Below are 19,669 nucleotides of genomic sequence, written 5' to 3'. Positions count from 1 at the left end.
TGTGTCTGCACTTTACATCAGGTTAAGTCCGATGCGAAAAGGAAAAGTTTCCTTTTTCTCTCAGAGGAAAACAGATAAGGGTAAATTAATTGTTAGTTTAGGGAAAACAGCACCAGCAGATCATTTGTTAAGTTCTGTGTCCAGTTGAGCTCCAAGCCGCTTGGGTTAAAGTGGAGAATAATAACAACGCAGCAGGGAAACGAGCCAAAGATCTAACATCCAGTGGTCCAGAACACATTTGATACAGTGAGTAACTTAATATGTCTGCTTTTTTTTCAGTGGAATAAGAAACACAATCACAGATTTAACCAATTTAGATGTCAGAGTGCGAGCAGATGTCAGATTCCAATTAGACGCTTGATTTGATATTGATGGGAATGGAAAGCAGCGAGATTTGCCTGAAACACAGACGTGGACAGTTTGACAAAGAGCGTCTATTCAACGACGACCCATCCGTCATCCCATACAAGCAGGCGAAGATGACTTTAATCTGAACACCAGCCTGCCACACACACACACACACACACACACACACACACACACACACACACACACACACACCGCTCTCTGTTGTGTGTCTGTCTGAGCGAGTTAGTGGTTTCATCTAAGTGGGTGTGCATGAACTGTACATGCACTTACAGTGTGTGTCCGTGTGTGTGTGTGTGTGTGTGTGTGTGTGTGTGTGTGTGTGTTACATACAGTTTCTCATATGGAAGCGATTGTCTGAGCCATGAGGACCTGCTTCTCTTTAGATGGTGATATGTCCATTTATCGTGATTTATAGCCGCTGATGGACGTCAGATAACGTTTCTGAGGTCTTTTTAAAGAATCCTGAACAAAAACACAAACGTGGTGAGTTTTGTATTTAGATTTAAATGGCTGAGATGAGATTAAAGTCTTGAGCTTTCAATGATTTAATGGTCGGACATTACGATCAGTTAGTGGCCGTTTCCTTTAAATACTTGTTTGCTCAGAAACTCACTTACTTGTCTGAGAAACCCTTTCTTGTTTATTTAAACACACAAACAAACACAAAATAGAATCAAACAAGCAGGATTTGGACTCGTAAAGGGTCCAGGTCCTGCTGGAGACTTTGTGTAAATCTCCTTCTCCACTATTTCATCCCTTCATCTGTAGAGGACAGGATCTCTGAGTTTGGTCTCCATGGTGCAGTTCCCCTCTCTGATCGGCCATGATGAAAACCCTGACCTCTGACCCTAACTGTTTATAACTGAAGGTCATTTAATTGAGTTATTTGTGGACGGTGGGCCGGTAGCCAAACTGGAGTTATTTTGGTTGCGTGAGTCCTGTGTGTGTGTGTGGGAGAAAGTTGTCTCTAGTTGTTTCTAGTCTCCAAAGAAATGAAATGAAAATAATATAAAGTTATTACCTGGAAGGCACAAAAACAAACATGTGACTCTTAATCTTGAACGATATGCTGCAGTAATTGTTTGCACATTTCAATCAAAACGTGAAAATGTTTTCCAAAGAGTCAAAGCTGAGTCTAACCGCTTGTGTGACTCACAGGCTTACGTTCGTTTCCTGAGGATACGCCGAGCAGACCAAACCCTCCCAGCATTCATGGCCTCCAGCCCAACACCAAATCCACTTCCTGAGCTGCACTTACGACAGGTAGACATATGGCCAGACGTGCTAAACCAATATACCAACATGCGATAACCATCTCCAGCTCCTACATTAGCCGTGGCTCTGACTGTAAACCAAACAATTCAGTTAGAGGCTAAAGTTCTGCGCCCGGCCGCCCGTCATGTGTCGGGCCTCTGATTTGAATCTGGTCGGCCGCAGAGCCGCTGTGTTGTGGTGAACGCTGCACTGCCGTGTCGTGCTTGTGGTGGAGTGTGTGTCGTTTTTGCCGCTGAGCTCCACGCCGCAAGTTTTATTTGGTTTAGTGCGTCACACAGTCTGAGTTTGTTTCCTGTGTAAAGCAGGTGCTGTGTGTGTGTGTGTGTGTGTGGGGGGGGGGGGGGGCCCTCACGCCTACGTAGATGAAAATGATGAATTTTAATTTTTGTATTTTGTCTTCTTATTTTTCATGATTTTATTGTTTACTAAACTTTTTTAAAACTTGTTTTTTTAATGGAATTTTTGGGAAAACTCTTTTTTTGCACATTTTCACGTCACTTTTGTGTCTGTTCTGTTGGAGCATAGTTCCAGGGGTCTCACTGGTCTTTAGAACACGAACACAGAGATCTGCAGCTGCGTCTCCTTTAAGAGGTCAGCTAACATAAAGTATACTTCTCTGTCATTTATCTTTCATTTGATTTAATATTATTTCTTTAGGATTTTTTACACATTTATATATTTTGTTTCATCCATCTTGATTTATTCTCTTATTCTCTTTAAGCTCTCTCTCTACATGTCTACATACTTTGTCTTGTTTCTCATTTAAAGTGACTTAGTGTGATCACATGTAATCATCTTGGACAGCACAGTTGTGAATTATATAAATGAAGGTTCCTTACATATCTACATAATGAGTTACTGACTGGTTTACTTGACCCAGCGGTTTGGCTGAACTCCATTTGAACTTCATTTACATAAAAGCGAGTGAGTAGACGAGTCGCTGCTGAGGAAACTCGGTGACATGTGCGAGTGTGATGGACAAGCACCGAGTGTGGTGAAGGACAGGACTCAGATCTGTGTTTGGTTCATGTGATCTGGAGTTCAGCAGGAAGCTAAATGATCCTGTACAGCTTTATGTTCACTCACAGATCAGTTAGAGGGTGAAACAGGTTTGTCACTCTAAGTGTCAGAATGAACACACAGGCCAGGAAACAGAGAGCGTTCTGACCCCAGACGTCCCCTCCATCGTTCTCCTGTTCCCGTGTTCTCCGTTGTAACCTCCTCTGACAGCGGTTACGCTCCTGGCCAGGGGCCGGTAAGCGTGCGGAAATTAACATATGCAGGGTTATTCCTTAGAATTCTTGTGTGGTGTTCTGACCCAACGTACCCGCCAATAACACGGTTCAGAGCAGAACTCTGGCCTGGAGCTGCATGGAACCAATCAGTTGGTATGTAACATAACATAACTGCTGGTGCTTGAGAGATGTGATTATTATGACAGCCGTCTGCGGCGGTGAAGGCCTCACGCTGCGACATTTTTCCAAATCCTCTTGGCTGGAATGAGGATGACCTCTTTGTTGTCTTTGGCACATCGGGCTGTGGCAAAACCACGAGCGAGCCGGAAGATCAGAAACGCATCACAGCTTTTGGCGGTTGAGTGTGTGGATGAAAGTGTGTCTTCGCCCGGTGAAGTCAAACCCTCGTGTCCTCACATCCACACACATCCTGGGTTCGGACGCGCTGGTGTTACAGCACAGCTGATATGTACAGAAAGACACAAAGAAGAAGGTGAGACTGTTTGAGGCTTCACAGCAGCAAACGCTCACATGTAACGTAGAACAGTGCTGTTGTAACCGGACCACATCTACAAGCTGTGTGCACATGAACGGGACACACACACTCCTAATGCAGGAAGCATAGTGACGACGAGGACAGTCTTAAGCGTGGACACTGATTGGGTCAATGAAAGGGTTAAATCTGACTGGAAAGCTTGAACACCAAAAGTGAGCTGGCTGAACATAACTTACTGATAAGATTTAGTGTATAAAAGCCTACAAATATGTGTGGTTGCTGTCTTCCATCAGGGACTTCAACCAAAAGCCCTGAAGGCACCACGTTGTCACAGCAACGTAAAGTCGGAATCAAATCTGAATAATCATCCATTACTTTACTGGACCTGCAGCCAAACCACAGCCATGTTCACTGCTCAGTCGCTCTCTGCCCAGATGTTTTGTATTTTTGAACATCCCACCGTCCAAACACTGCAAAAGCTGTGTGTAGGAGGGGAAACGGGTCTGGATATGGATTAGAAATTAGAAAGAAGTCGTCACATGATGGTTATATTTTGCAATAAGTGACTGAATGTGCTGTGCTTGGACCGCTGTGTTGGCTTCCAGCTGCAGCACACGGGCGGTAATCAGGAGGACAGAGAGCAGAGAGGGGGAACCTGCTCCGGAGCGTCATCTATCAAAGGAAGGCAGAAACATCAGGACTGAAGAGGAGGCCTCTGGGTAATGTAGCTCACACACAGACGCTGCCATTTGTAAAAGAGCAACAATGGAAATCAGGCCTCGTCGTAGTTGGAACGCGTCCCTGAAAAAGAGCGAGATGGAAACCAACTGGCCCCAAAGAGCGACCTCACCCCAGAGCAGCCCCACGGGCCCTCGCTCTCCACCTCACAATGTTTATCGACTCCATCAAATTAATTCGATAGGACCTCTGCGATTGGCTGGATGGTTTCTTTCACTGCCGCAGTCTCACAGGCTGGACTGAGTGTGTGAGGCTGCAGGCTGCTGAGTGTGTGTGTGTGTGTGTGTGTGTGTCTGTGTGTGTGTGTGTGTGTGTGTGTGTGTGTGTGCCAGCCTACATGGGACTGCATCTCTGTGTTTGGCATGGAATTGTGTGTGTGTGTGTGTGTGTGTGTGTGTGTGTGTGTGGGCTGTTTTCAGTAGAATCAGGTCCATGTTGCTCCTTCCTAAGACAAACAGTGGGATCAGTTTATCTGGTGTGTTTAACACACCGGGGAACTTAAGGAGAGAAGGAGGAGAGAAGCCTGGTGGATCATCTCAACGTCTCCACCAGTACTCTCTCTTAAATCTCACCGTTACTATGATAACACAACAGTATATGTAATCAGTCACACAAATGAAACCTGACAAATGTGGGTAACTGCTTCTTTAGGTTTGTGTTCATTCAATGCAAGAGAGGCAGGGGGGGGGGGGGGGGGGGGGGGGGGGGGGGAAGTGTGTAGTGTGTCGCCTTCATGTGGAGGAAGATGAGTGAGGAAGATCAGGCACAGATTAAGTTCAACTCAGATGAAAGCAGGAAAGGAAAGAAGGACATAGTAGACGAGAGGGGAAGTAGAGGAGGCGAGCAAGAGTAAGGTAGTAAGAGGAGGATGTAGAGAAAGTGAAGGAAGAGAGAGAGAGAGAGAGAGAGAGAGAGAGAGAGAGAGAGAGAGAGACCTCTCATCCACAGCTCCACTCTGACCCCTGCTGACCTTCGCAGGCATCCTCTGGGCTCCTCCTCCTCCTCTGTCTGAATGAATTCAGTGTGTGTGTGCGTGTATGTGTGTGTGTATGTGTGTGTGTATGTGTGTGTGTGTGTGTGTGTGTGTGTGTGCGCGCGTGCGTGCGTGCGTGCATGCGTGTGTGTGTGTGTGTGTGTGTGGCACTGTGTTGCCATGCTAATGCTTCACACACTGATGTGCACTAATCTGCCATCACACCCTCATGCTGCTGCGTCTGCAGGCCTTCATCACCACACGTCATCGCACTTTACTGCCAAAGCTCGCACGGCGGTGCTGTGAAGGTGAACGTCTGCTTAAAAGCCTTTTGTCATTTTTGGTAGCGGTGAGGTGTAGCGGTGAGGTTTGAACCTATGTCCCTCTCTGCCTCTCTGTGCTCATGAACCCTCAGCCTTCACTCCCAATCAGATCCAAATATTATTCAACCGTGGAAATAAAACTCAATCACAGCTTTGTCTTTGGTCTGAGGACCCTGGGATGATGATTACACCTCTGCAGAAATGCTGCTGCTGGATTTATGAGCTGCACCAAAGTTTTAAAGGGCCCACAGTGCAGGGAGCTCAGCTGGGTTCCATTTCTCTGCTGTGGTGGTTTGGTGAAATCAAAACCTCGTGGCTAAATTCCTTCCGAGTTAAACGGTGTGGTTGGTTTCCTGAAATGACGAAGACGATGGGTTGAAGCCCTGACGGGAGCCGTCACTGAAACAGGACATACAGGAGATAATGCAGTGATGTTCCCATGGAGACCATGTGTTCCCGCAGTGACCCACCTTGTAGATTCATTGTCCTGCAGTGAGAAACTAACTTCCTCCCCCAACGCCACCTTCAACTACTCTGAAATCATTCATGTTCCACTTCATCTTCCCCATGATTGAGGCCATTTTCACGTTTAGGCGCGGTGTTAGAAGCAGAGCCCTCAGAGTATCAGGTGGAGCTCTAATTGAGTAGAAATAATAAACTCTCCACAAGTTCACCGCTGTGACCGCGAGAGCAGCGGAGCAAAGCTAACACAGTCGCCGGTTTCTCCTCTCTGGGCCCACAACATGTCTGGCTGCTGAGGTGCCATGACGGGACTGGGCACGGGCGAGCTGGTGTGAGCGCTGGTGTTTTCTCAGTGTGTGTGTGTGTGTGTGAGAGATGTGGTGGGAGTGAGGCCTTTAAAGGCAGAGGGTCATTCCTGCTTTATGTTGGCCCAAACTCCTCTGTGTGGGACTCATTGTGTTCCAGATTCACCTGACCGGCATCAATCAGGCGTTGTTATCTTTATCTTCACTGCAAACCCGTGTGTTTATAACTCACACACATCGTACGGACGCTCTTTCAGGCGGATTCTAGAACAATGGCAGATTTTTCACAGAGAGGCGTCGTTGCAGCCATGAACCTGTGGTGGAATTCAGCCTCTCCATTCTCAAGACTGACCTCAGCTTCTCCAAACAAATCTTGTAAGTGGAGTCAATCATCATTTGGTGCAGCAGGGGGAAGAGCGGTTCCTCCAAAACCACCGCTGCTCTGCAACCAGGCGGCAAATTTATGCTCCTCCCAGCCACAGATAAATCTGTTTAATGTGCAGAATAATACTAACACAGGCTAAGTGCTTTTATATACACCAACAATTTCTCCTTCCTAAACCATTACACAGCCATAAAGCTTCTCTCTAACTACATTGAGCCTGATGCTTAACATCTTGGCAGAGTAAACGCGCTTTAATCTTTGGTTTCCTCTCTGAATCCACAAGTGACGCTGATGTGCAGGACTTCAGCGTGGCTGCAGGCCAGATGGCAGAGTTCACCTCGCATGAAGGTGACAGCAGGAGCTCCTTCAGTCAGACACCATCAGCTCAGATCAGCAGCTCAGGAGCTACACACACACACACACAGTTTAACAGAGGTGGGAGGAGTGCTCGTGTCTTTAAAGGGTGCAGATGCTGCTTTATGTTGTTTTACCTCATGGTTATGATGTAATATAGTGGTAGAGTTTGTGTGAAAGAACATTGAGCTGCATTCATATATTGACAATGTATATGAATGCAGCACATTCTGATTGATCCACACATAAATCTTTCTTTCTTTCTCCTCAAATTACTCAGAAACACACAGCAGCAGCAGCAGCTATAATGTCTTACAGCATTAAAGCCATAACAGCAGCGCTCTGCACACTGCTTCAAGATTAAGAAAACATCACCATCATCATCACCATCATCAAAGATTGAGACTGGTGCTAAACTTTCCATGAAGGCCAACATGTGAGTCAGACTGCGGTTATTCATCAGGGCTGATTGTGATCAGGTGAAGCAGTCAGGAAGTCTGATAAGAAGCTAAGGGTTAACCGTGAGTGCTGCTTAATCCCCGAGACCATCGCAAAGGAATCATTTAGCACAGTGACAGATGGCCTTCAATGAAACCGTTAAGGGAAGCTTTAGTAGCCTCAATGAGAGCTCCTCAGGATGTAAATATGAAGTAATAGCCGAGGAGGAGACTGTTGAGGTAATGGTATAGTCCCGAGTGGTTTCTGCTCCACAGAGGGAAATATCCATTAATCAAGAGGCTCTGATCTGACGTCCTGACACAGTCGTTAGTTATCGTGGGGCACGAGTCGCACTGTGATGATCTGCACCTGGACCTGCTGCAGGAGGACTCGCGTCATAAGCAGTCGACCATCAACTCACACGCTGGCGTTCCCATGTCGGGGGCATTAAAGGCCGACGTGAACCTGTGGCCTCTGTTACGGTGGGAGAGGCACAACAATGGCAGCTAAACATGCACACGCGATGGCTACTGCTATAATAACTAACTATTAAAGTGACTCCATTGATCATAGCCAGTGTGGCGAATCAAGCTTCCTCTCTCTCAGTGTTGGAGCTCCATCGTGGTCCAGCTGGCGAACGCCTCACCACTGCAGACCCTCTGCTGCGTGGGATCTCCGGGGACGACCACCTGATACCCCCCTCCCTCCCTCCCCGCCCCTTCACGCCTGGGCGAGCGCGCTCACTGTACCATGCGCTGCAGAGTGTGTGATTTCACTGTTTGGGTTGGCAGCCTGGACTCAAACCTGTCGGCATCTTTAAATACAGTCTGTGGGCTTATGAGAAGCTGTTTTCAACAAGGGGCTTGCTTTGACTTTGCTGGGCATCGTGCGCTCGGGTACGACGCCAACACGGCTCTGATGGTGGTGAATCATATGTTGGGTATGTTGTTGATGTCCACATTGCTCTATCGACGCTCTAGTTTGACACCTTTGTAGGGCTTCATGTCCAAAGAAAGACTCGACTCTGTTTCTTTCCACAGCATCACTGTACACACAGAGTGAAAACAGGTCTCTGTAAGCCTGATTCTGATTGTCCAGCTGCAACATCACTGGCTGTGTTGAATGAAGGACGGATCAAAACCTTCAGGACAGGAATCAACCACAACTTTGACTATGCATAGAAGAAAATAAGAGAAACTAAATAAAATGGTCCTGATAGCTTGGAGCAAAAACCTTTCAGGGTCTCCAGTCCTCCTGCAGGTGTGATGTCATCAAGTGCTTTAACCTGGAACTCAGCAGAGGATCAGGTGAAACCAATCAATAACATGGAAGGATATAAAAGCTGCAGGATGAACCGGACTCATGCAGGAACATTGGGCTGTCTGGTTGAATAATATGGAGTGTAGAAATCAAATCGGACTGCTTAACTCTCTGACTCTCCTCTCGTCTCTGTGTTGGATAAAGGGAGGTCTTGCTTTGGGTTGTGTTCAGGTGTGACTTTGACTGACATTGACAGATCGATGCGTTGTGATAAACTGATTGATTGCAGTTGGATTGCTGGTTTCTAAAAGCCAACGTACACTTTGACTCTCCGGGGAAATGAAATTCCGAAATTCCCAATAACAAATGCTGCGATTAAAAATGTCCTTGGCACTTCGGCCCCTTTCCCGTGTCCGTCCTGTGAAAACAAGTCCGTGGGGGGGAGGGGGGGCACATTCCTCCAAACATCTCCACAGAAGAGGTCTGCCTCTATTTCTGGCTCTCCGCTCCTGTATCCCACACATACATGATTCCCCCTGAGTGTCTGGCACCATCTCTTTCCCAGAGATCTATGTATACATGCGTCCCGTCTTTATTTGTCATATGGGTGCTCTCAGATGAAACGTGTGGTTCCCAGAGATGAAGGTCTGAAGGGCTGAACCGGGCAAAATGGTGAAGAGAAAATAAACAACGGACAACGTCGGTGTTTGCCAACGCCAACATATAAAACTTTGGGATTCAGCATCAGACATGTCGAGTCGGACATTTGTGGTTACTTATAGCCATGAAGCTGCTGAGTCGACGCGTACTGTATGGCATGTGAAAGCCTGGAGTCCAGCACAGCCAGACTTTACTGTCCTGTTAAATCAAAGTCAATGGAAAGAGTGAACCAGTCTTTAATGGAAAACACATCCTTTATATAAAGTCATAACTCGGTCTAAATACACATTTGGCACTGAATACGTTTGATTCCTCGTTCATCACATGCTTAGTCACTGGCAGAAAAATCCCCCAGAGTGTAATGGGCCTGGATCCTCTCCAGCACCGGGTTTTATTGTGTTTCAGATAAACACACAAGCAGAATTAGATTTCCTCTCTTTCTCCTCTGTTTGAATAGAATTCATCGAATCATATTTCCTTATTTCAACAAACATCTCCCGCCTGTGACTCGGGTCTTCTAAATGCTCTTTCAATAACAAGAGGCCCTGCTGCGATGCCTGCTGAACCTCTGCTGCACTGCATTATGGGACGGCTTCTGGAAAGGCGTCCCCCGGCAGAAACTGGCGCTGAGGCGGGGAATGACAGATCGCTGCTCTTCAGTGCCGAGCTAAGATGTCTATGAATCTGCCGGTGCTGTCACAAACGCACAAGATAGAAGGACTGATACAAACCCAAACGCTTCCATTAAAGTTGGGCTCGGAGCCACGACTTCAGCTCCTCATACAGGAGGATGAGGTGAATGTTCATGTAGCAGACAGGCATCTGGATTATTCCATGATACTTCATATATTCATCTGTTCTGCTACTCCAGCCAAAATGTACTGTACGTCCACGGCAGAACACGAGAGGATGCAGCTCTGCTTTAAACATACATGTGCAGAGATGTAAAGATAAGTGAGTGAGCCCCGTAAACAGTGAGAAACTGACCACTGGCTTCCATTAAGCTCTAGGGTTTCAGGTTAATGGTCAGGAGATTCTATTCTCTCTCCGCCCGATTGCCTGACAGATCCATGCATCTTTCCCAGAGCAGTGAGACGGTGATCATTCTTTCTGGCCGCACCAAAGCTCTCGGATGTCCAGATTTTCGTCTTTAGTTGAAGGAATTCTGTGCCAAAGCTCCAGGTAGAGAATCTTTCAGACAAAACTGCAAAGGGGATCTCAGGTTCAGTTGGCAGGTGAAACGCTGCAGATGTTCAGATCACCTGTCAAAGAAAAGACTTGGAGATCTTTGATGTAGAATAAGAGAGCAGAGAGGAAGAGAGATGTTTGGTGAGCAGCTCTCCATGGCTGTGCATGTTTGTGCGAATTGTGTTCACAGAAAATCAGAAAATGTTGTTTCCCGCTGTCTTTTGTGTGACTGATTTGGTTCGTGTATTTGAATATTGGTTAAAGAGCATCAATCCTGAAGTATGAGCTAAAAGCTGTGTTGCCGTTCTGAGCATTTCTGGAAATAACTTCAGGTGAATAAGAAGAGTTATGACTCTGTTGCGTGGCTCACAGACAGGAGCGTGTGAGTGTAATACGCTCTCTTGATCAAACAGACGGCAATAATTCAAAGAGGAAAGTGAGTGTTTCATCCCACAAACAGCCATTAGAACATGAATGTGACAAATTGCTTCGCAGACTAAAACCAGTCGGTTCATAAACCTCTTCATGCTCTCGTGCCATGAAACCTGATTGCTGATGGCTTCCTGAGCCTCTTGGCCTGGAGAGCCTGTGAGCTTTCAAGAGCTGACAGGCAAAGTTGATAAATGAAAATTATAGTAGAGTTTTATCATTTGCAGACAATGTTTTACTCATGATACCACAGAAAAGTGACAGAAAAGTTGTGGAAAACTTTGGGAAATTAATTAGCAAAAAAGGATTGAAACCCTGTGTGTGTGTTGTGTGTGTGCGACATGGAGGTACCGCAACAGCTTACACAAACATCCATTTCTCCTTGTGAATAAATTGTCCTCATTTGTTACCTCTCTTGGTTCAAAGCCTCGCCCATGTTTTCCCAAAAACATCGGCTGATTTTTCCCAGAATTCTGTGTTTCTAAAGGGAATCATGATAAATTGCGAAGACTGCAGCCGGTGATGAATCGAGACACATACTAGCTTGCGTCTGTGTTCAAGTCACGATGCAGTTTCCAGAACACACACACACACATGTGTGTGTTGACTCTGCAAGGTCCCATCCAGTCGATTCTCTTATCTGAGCGCAGTCCATCAGACGCTCATTTATCTGTGTGTGTGTGACAAAGCAGGCCGGGGAGTCATGGTTAAACAGGCCCTTCAAAACAAACTCCTGCCAAAAGCGCTGCTGCCGCCGGCCAGAAGAGGTCTGAGGAGAGACGGCTGAGAGGCTGAGAGGGCATTTAAGGCCGGAGAGAGGAGAGAACGCCTCAGACGCTCACATCGACCTGTTTCAATCAAAATGGTGGAGCTGAGGAGATCTTAGAGGAGATCTGTGACGGCACAACTTTGTCTCTCTGAAGGCCTCCTCTCTCCTCTCCTCTTCTCCTCCTCTTCTTTCCTCTCTCCTGTGCAGTAAACATTCATCATCTTTCATGGCTGCAGATGAATCACACGTCTTGATCATGCAGCTCCATTATTACTCTATTAACCTCTGGATGTGATAGAGCGGCTACTACCTGCAATCCATCACCCTAAACTCGATTCTCCAGCCCCAGCAGCTCCCAGAGATGAGATAAGGTGCGTTAGGAAATGCAGCGCTGGAGAATGTTCAGCCATGGTGTCACGGGATGAACTCAGCAATCTAAATAACATCAGTGGGGATTAGATAGAGATTAACGAGCCATTTATCACGACGGCAGAGGAAAGATGAACGAGTGCTGCGTCCGTGAGGCAACGTGTGTGTGTGTGTGTGTGTGTGTGTGTGTGTAGTTAGCGGAACTGTACATTTGACCTTTCACCAACCTGGTTAACGTCTCAGAGAGGAAAGATGGACTCACAGACGCAAATAAGATTTGGACTTTCCCCAATTGTAGTTTGGGAACATTGGAATATTTTCACACCGGGGGAAAACTGTTGCTTTATGATTGAGGTCTGTTCCTATGGTAACATCACACCTTATCTAGAGTCTGAACCACTTCAAGTTCCATATTCTACACATGTACTCGTATTTGCTGCATCTTGTAAGTGTGTTTGTGTGTGTGTGTGTGTGTGTGTGTGTGTGTGTGTGTGTGTGTGTATGTATGTGTGACACAAAAAACTACTGAGAGAACGGTAAAGACAGTAACTATCCCCCTGTCCATCCCTTCATTTTGCCCGATGCCACAGCGCCACCCAGTGGACAGTCTGGATTATGGTCTGCATTTCAGGGAACATGGAAGTCCCCTTAATCATTCAGAGTTTTATTTTCTCCTCATAGCGATCTTTTATATTTCAGACACATCCAAATATTTCAACCTCTTGGTTCTGGATGTTCTCTGGCTGAAGTGTTTGGCTGCAGTCTGTCATTTACATCACGTACTCATATTAAACTGTTTGTGAAGCTGAAGTGAACTGATGTCGCAACTCTTTATCCTCTCTTATTTCACACACACACACACACACACACTCAGGCCCTGGGTGGTCTGAGAAACTGGTCACAGAACGCCACTCCTTTTAGCTGAGACATATTTAAAATGAGGATAGAGGGAAAATAAGTGCTACTAAACAGAACAATGTACAAACAAACACGTCTCTTCAGCTCTGCCCACCTCTGTACCAGCCATCGCTAACTGTTTACTCCGCGTCTCGCCGGTGGTCCCGGTCCACTTTGTGTGGACGTTTGCACGTTCTGCTCGTCAGTGGCGGCCGGTCAGCCTTCAAGTCGATGCAAATAGAGCTGCCAGGGAGCAAATGTGTGCGTCCACAGGAATAAATGTGATGCATTCAAGCTTCAGCCAGGTCCCAGTATGGATGAGTGGTGACTCTGGTTTGTGTGTGTTGACAGCTTCGTCCAACCCTCCAAATTTAGGCGGATTTTCCGAGGTGCAAAGCTGGAAAATAGTTCAGTCCTCAGCATTCTGTAGGGAGAATCATTGCATTATTCAGGTGGACTCGCTGTTGAATGTGTTGGAAGGCAGTGGAACCGGAACGTTTGGGGAGAAGCTGCGCTGTATGCTCTCCACCTCTCCCTGGACCTCTCAGGTGTGTGGAGCCGATTCAGATCTGGCAGGAATGCTATGGTAAACGAGGAGCTTGAGGAGATGTTGATGTTAAAACGCTTGTATTCACTTCATTTAAGCAACTAACAGGAATATCAGGCCTTGTGGGAAATGTATCTCTGCTTAAGACATAATTATCAATCCAATGAATACATTTCTATACATACAGCATTTTTCCATACACTGGCTGCAACCTTCAAGTGCTTTACAGGAGCGTTTGATGGCCAAAACAGACAATTACATCAACATGAACTAAGAGAAGAGGAGCAGCAGTAGCGCTAACAGTGCTACGCTAACAGCGAGCTATTTGTTTATGCTACGTATGCCAATGCAGCGCCATTAGTCTGACAGTGATGTATTGATATTTAGAGAGGCAATGCTTCATTTGGAAAAAGCCAAGATAAAAACTGATGTGGGACATTTGGACGTATCGCTCCCCTGCGAAATATTCGGGTTATTTAAAGATTTCATCCCAAAAACAAACAAGCCGACCTTTCTGTCCCCTCGGCGCTAAAGTACTGAAATGAAATCACTTTAAAAAACGACTAACTGAGGCAAATGTCCCATCCTGTGTGTCTCTGCCCTGTGACTCCACTTCACGTCCAGCAGCTTCCTCCTCCAAGTCCATCCAGCCAACCGTCCTAAAGTAAACCCAGAGTCCAGCACTCCAGAACTCTCACAAACACACACACACACAAACACACACACACACACACACACACACACACACACACACACACACTTACTCACTTTTGCCAAACTGTATTTACTGCTTGTGAGCGGACGAGCAGGCCTGGACATCCTCAGGAGGAGCAGCAGGTCCTTGGTACCCAGCCAGCAGCGCACACAGCGGTGCTGAGACACAGGGACACACATCGTCCCAGTCAAGTGAGCACACTGCTATTTGGACGATAGCTGATACACATGAAAGGCAGCTACTGATGACTGAAGAGGATTGTGTTGAGGTGATGGACTTCTGAATCTCCACAGCGACAGGATCAGGGGAGGACAGGGTTTGAACCCAGGACCTTCTTGCTATGAGGCCACATGCTTTTACGTGTCCCTGTCCACACCAATTTAGATTGCTGTATTGATTGGTGATTGATGTATTTCTTTGGGATCACAGATCAATTGGGAGCAAAATTAGTCTAAATCAGTTCTGAAATGTTGGACTAATCCAAAATCAAATCAAACTCACATACAATGCGACCAATGGATGCTGGTGTTGATGCCTGATCCATCCGTCCCACCTCACTGAACAGATGGAGTCAGAGGTGAAGTGTAAATATCTGCCGGTGAGAAGAGATTAGTTCACTTTTCCCAGACAGTGAATAAACAAATTCAACAGGAAGTTCCTTGTTTGTGAAAAGTGAAACATAAAACAGCTCTCAGACAGACAGGAAAGGAGCAGGAAGCGTGTTTCCAGGTCAGAGCTCTTCCTCGGCCAGCTTCCTGCGCTGCCTGTTTGACTGTTTCGTCCCACATATTGACCTCATCTCTGTGGACCAACAAGGGCTCACATGTTTACGTGGATTTAATTTACTTTCCTTTATTCTTACTTTGTGGTTGGTCCTTTGCTTTCATACATGTTGAGCATCTTTAGGGAGTTCTTCCTGGTCTTCTCAGAGACCTTTGGGTCAGGACCCTGGTGTAGCTGTGTGGGCCTGTAAAGCCCTTTGAGACATATGTGTGGGATATTGGGCTTTCATGACTTGTACAGTACCGACACTGATTTTAAAACGATACCAGAATCAATTTTCCACAGTATCAATGTGGCTACATCTGGGAAACGACAGCGGCAGCAGTGAAAGGAAATGAAGGAAATGAGAATCTGTAGAATTGAATTCAGGCATTGATTTGTCTTGATTAGTCTTGATTAGTCTTGATCTGTCTCGTGTCCTGGCACCTCTCATGAGCTCCAGGCCCAGTGATCGTAGTCAAACCGGGGGAGCATCAGTCTCTCAGTCCCACTCTGAGGTTTGATGGTCCATATCAGACGAGGATCAAAATCAGCGTCGGGCAAAGAAAGCAGCAGCCTTAATGTATTAGGAGTCGCCACGAGAATTCAAACTGACAAGTGTAATAAATCACAGCGGGACCTTCCCGCTGATCCACGGCCGACTAAATGGATCATTCCCCCACCAGCCTCTGTATAAACAGGGGGGGGGGGGGGGGGGGGGGACCGAAGGGCGGGGAGGGTCGATGAGGGATGGTCAGGAATGCAACGGGCAGTCCGGGAGAGGAGGGGGGGATTTGAGGGAAGATTACAGGCGAGTTGATGGATGGACTTTACTGTGTTTTTATGAGTTAAAGAAAAGCAATATATGAAATAAAGGATTGTATTCAAAGAGCACTCGGGGGGGGGGGGGGGGGGGGGGGGGGGCAACGTGACACAGGAGAGGGGAACTGGTTTGTGTGTGTGTGTGTGTGTAGGGGGAGGGGGGGGGTGTTTTGTTTTCCCCTCATTTCTCCCAGAGCGCCGCTGATTAAAAGACGAGAGGAAAACGGTACAACGCTCTCTCAGAGTTTGTCTTAAGTTTCTCCTCTCGGACCTAGCCGGAAGTGAGAAAGAGGAAACACCTTCCTCACCATGCCTGGACATCAGTGGGACGGTCGCATGACTGTGTCCCTCCCACATGTCAGAGATTTCCTTTGAATGTTTATCGTTGAGAATTCCAGGGGGTTCATGGTCACGTGGCACCAGAAGGTCATTTGTCTTATTTTCTTCTCTTTTGTACCAATATGTCAGTGTTCAGGCTTCTTACCTTCACTCCAAACTCTGACCACACTGAAAATGTTTCAAATCTAAATCTGTGAGGTGTAGGTTTGTTTCTTTGAGTGTTGGTAGGTTTGTTTCTTTGAGTGTTGGTAGGTTTGTTTCTTTGAGTGTTGGTAGGTTTGTTTCTTTGAGTGTTGGTAGGTTTGTTTCTTTGAGTGTTGGTAGGTTTGTTTCTTTGAGTGTTGGTAGGTTTGTTTCTTTGAGTGTTGGTAGGTTTGTTTCTTTGAGTGTTGGTAGGTTTGTTTCTTTGAGTGTTGGTAGGTTTGTTTCTTTGAGTGTTGGTAGGTTTGTTTCTTTGAGTGTTGCTAGGTTTGTTTCTTTGAGTGTTGCTAGGTTTGTTTCTTTGAGTGTTGGTAGGTTTGTTTCTTTGAGTGTTGGTAGGTTTGTTTCTTTGAGTGTTGTCAGGTTTTTTTCTTTGAGTGTTGCTAGGTTTGTTTCTTTGAGTGTTGGTAGGTTTGTTTCTTTGAGTGTTCTGGGTGCCTGCCTCTGGAGCGCCTGCCTTGTTGTTGGAACCAGTGTGGGAAACAATAACACTCAGTGTTTATACACAGAGCGTATCATCCACATCTTCCCAGCATGCACGGCTCCATATTCGCCTCCTCGTTTTCACTTTCTTGTGGCCATATTCTGTCAGTATGGCAGCGAGCAGAAGCACTCACTCTTCTCTGTGATGGACGCCATGTTTTTATAACTTTATTGGAATTTGTCAGGAGTGAGAACTGGAGCAGCGTTGGCACAGCGATGGATCAGTCAGCTGGTGCAGTGTGACCATGTTAATTGGGGATTTTTGCTGTGAAAGTTCAACGTAAACGTCTGAGGCAGGTGTCTCGTGTCAAAGCGCTCACTTCCACTCTGCGTGAAGTCTCTGGTTTCTCTCTCCCCACGCACCGAAACGTTTAAGATTCATGAACTGGAAAACTCTGAATTGCTCCTCTGTATGAAGTGTGTGTGTGTGTGTGTGTGTGTGTGTGTGTGTGTGTGTGTGTGTGTGTGTGTGTGTGTGTGTGTGTGTGTGTGTGTGCGCGCGTGAGGCAGGATGTACACTGCGCCCACTTTAATGTCAGATATGAGCGAACGGAGACTCCAGTGGTCCAGCAGCTCCATCATCTCTGACCTCTGCATCATGTCGGCCGGGGAAGGATGAAGGCGTTAACCTCCTCATCCTCTAGACCGCAAACACCCGAGAATCATTGTTAAAACGTGTCTGTAACTCACAAATGGTTTCTGCTTCCTCATGGAGTTTCTGATGTGACTAGGGGAGAGTTAAAGTTATGGCGCCGCATATTAAAAGTGTGTTATGTTGATAAGTGAGGTGGCTGCTGGTGGATAAGCTGTGAGAGTTAGAGAGAGAGAGAGAGAGAGAGAGAGAGAGAGAGAGAGAGAAAGAGAAAGAGAATGAGAAAGAGAAAGAGAAAGAGAAAGAGAAAGAGAAAGAAAGAGAGAGACGGAGAGACAGAGAGAGTGAGTGAGAATGAGACGTTCTAGATCTTATCCATCGCTCATTTGATTTAAAATCCGTCACGCTCTCAGATATTTAACCCGCTGGCATCAACAAGGGAAAAGGTTTCTATAAACAATTAGCACGGATACTTTCTCTCCTCGTTAGTTTCACTCCTGCCAGGCGGTGAGAGTCGCCACCTGCAGCTGTGTAGGAATGAACTAACAGGAGGGGGCGTGTGTGTGTGTGTGTGTGTGTGTGTGTGTGTGTGTGTGTGTGTGACGTGATGCCAGCTGAGCTCTGTCCCATTCAGTCGCACTTCTGTCATTGTAAGTCGGCAGCAGTTCCAGAGTCCTGATGTAAAAATGGAGCATATTGTTGAATTTGATCTTTTCCATGTGTTTCTGAAAGGACGAGAGACCAAAAGTTCAAACTGAAGTATTTTAATTAGAAATCCGGTAAAAGGCACAAAGCAAAACCAGGGGAATTTTCTGTTTTTCTGCTGTTTCGATCCCAAAAAGCCTTCAAGTCTCATAAACAAAATGTTCTGTTTTCACTCAGTGAGCAGTGAGAAGAAGTGAATCAATGTGCTACTGTTTGTCATAATTGTAAACATTTCAGAGTTGAGCCTATTTGAAAATAAGACAATGTCAATCTGTGTGATATGTGGAATGGAATGTGTGGAAATGATGACGTCGCTTTAAAGAACAATCCACCTTTGATACGTGTGAAAATGAAGGATTGTAATCTTAAAGAGATGTTGATCTGTTTGAAACATAAATGGATTTGTTCAGTGTTCCAGCTGGGGGTTGAAGTTGGAATGGTTCTGTTCTGTTCCCACGTCAGCCACAGACAGAGTTGGTTTATAACCTGGGCCACTTAAATAAACCCTACCAGCCTAATGCCACACACACACACACACCCCTGAACCCAAGCAGCTCAGCTCTGCACAGGACCAGGAGGGATGTGAAATCAAACAGGCTTCAAAGACATGACGGAGGCTAATAAACAGATATTTCAGCCTCTGGGTCACGACTTATTTCCTAATCAGTCAATCCCTTCTCCGTCTTTGTTTGTCTTTGCGGTAGGCGAGGGCCTCTGCTGTCACTCAACCTCCGACTGCCGCACAGGAGAGCTCTGACACCTAGTGGAGGATCAGTGGAGGTCCTGTGACGTCCTACACTGGATTCCTCCCCAAAATCACATCAGATCCTATCCAGTAAGACTAGTCTGTAGTCATGGAAACAAAAGCAGCGGCCTGTTGCAGCAGGCTTTGGCTGGTGGATCTGTGTTTGAGTTTGAGATCCTGATGTTTCCTGCCACTGCTGAGCCTGGAGGAGTTTTTAACCCATTCATGACTCAGTTTAGGAACGACGTCATCGTCTTCTGCTCCTCTTTTTTTTGCCCGGTGTTCCTAGTGACAAATAATAAATAAATAAACAGAACAGAGTCACAGAGCGATGGTTATGTATATCTCAGATTATCTCAATTAAGTATTGTTCATGTAATTACATTCAAACTTCTGATGGATCTGATGTTTGTTTGGCACTGACTCACTGCAGAGTCCGATCACCAGACTGTGAGTCGTAAAACAAACATGAGTCATTAAACACCACAGCTGCCCAAACAAAGACAAACAAAACAAATATGTGTGTTAAATGTAAATTGTAAATCAGAAAAAGACTGAAATAGTTTTCTTTGTGTACTTAAAGATGTTTGTACTGTTACAGTGTGTGTCAACATCCTGCAGCACTCACAGTATCAAGTAAACTCCATCTATCAGATAAAAAAAACCAATGAAATGCTGGCTCAACTCCATCCTCTCTCCCCTGGTGCTCTTAAGTGGAATGAAGCCCATAGAGAGAGGAGAATGTGGCCTTTGTTGCTGTGTTGCTTTGGCTCCTGCAGCCCAGCAGAGGGCCTGTGGGTGCTGGAGGAATGTGCTCCTGCTGCCCCCATGGC

Source organism: Genypterus blacodes, unplaced genomic scaffold (assembly GCF_046128005.1).
Source record: "Genypterus blacodes isolate CSIRO-AG114 ecotype Tasmania unplaced genomic scaffold, CSIRO-AGI_Gbla_v1 ptg000157l_1, whole genome shotgun sequence".
Taxonomy (NCBI): Eukaryota; Metazoa; Chordata; class Actinopteri; order Ophidiiformes; family Ophidiidae; genus Genypterus; species Genypterus blacodes.
The sequence above is the reverse complement of the archived record's forward strand: the minus strand, read 5'-3'. Positions refer to the sequence as shown.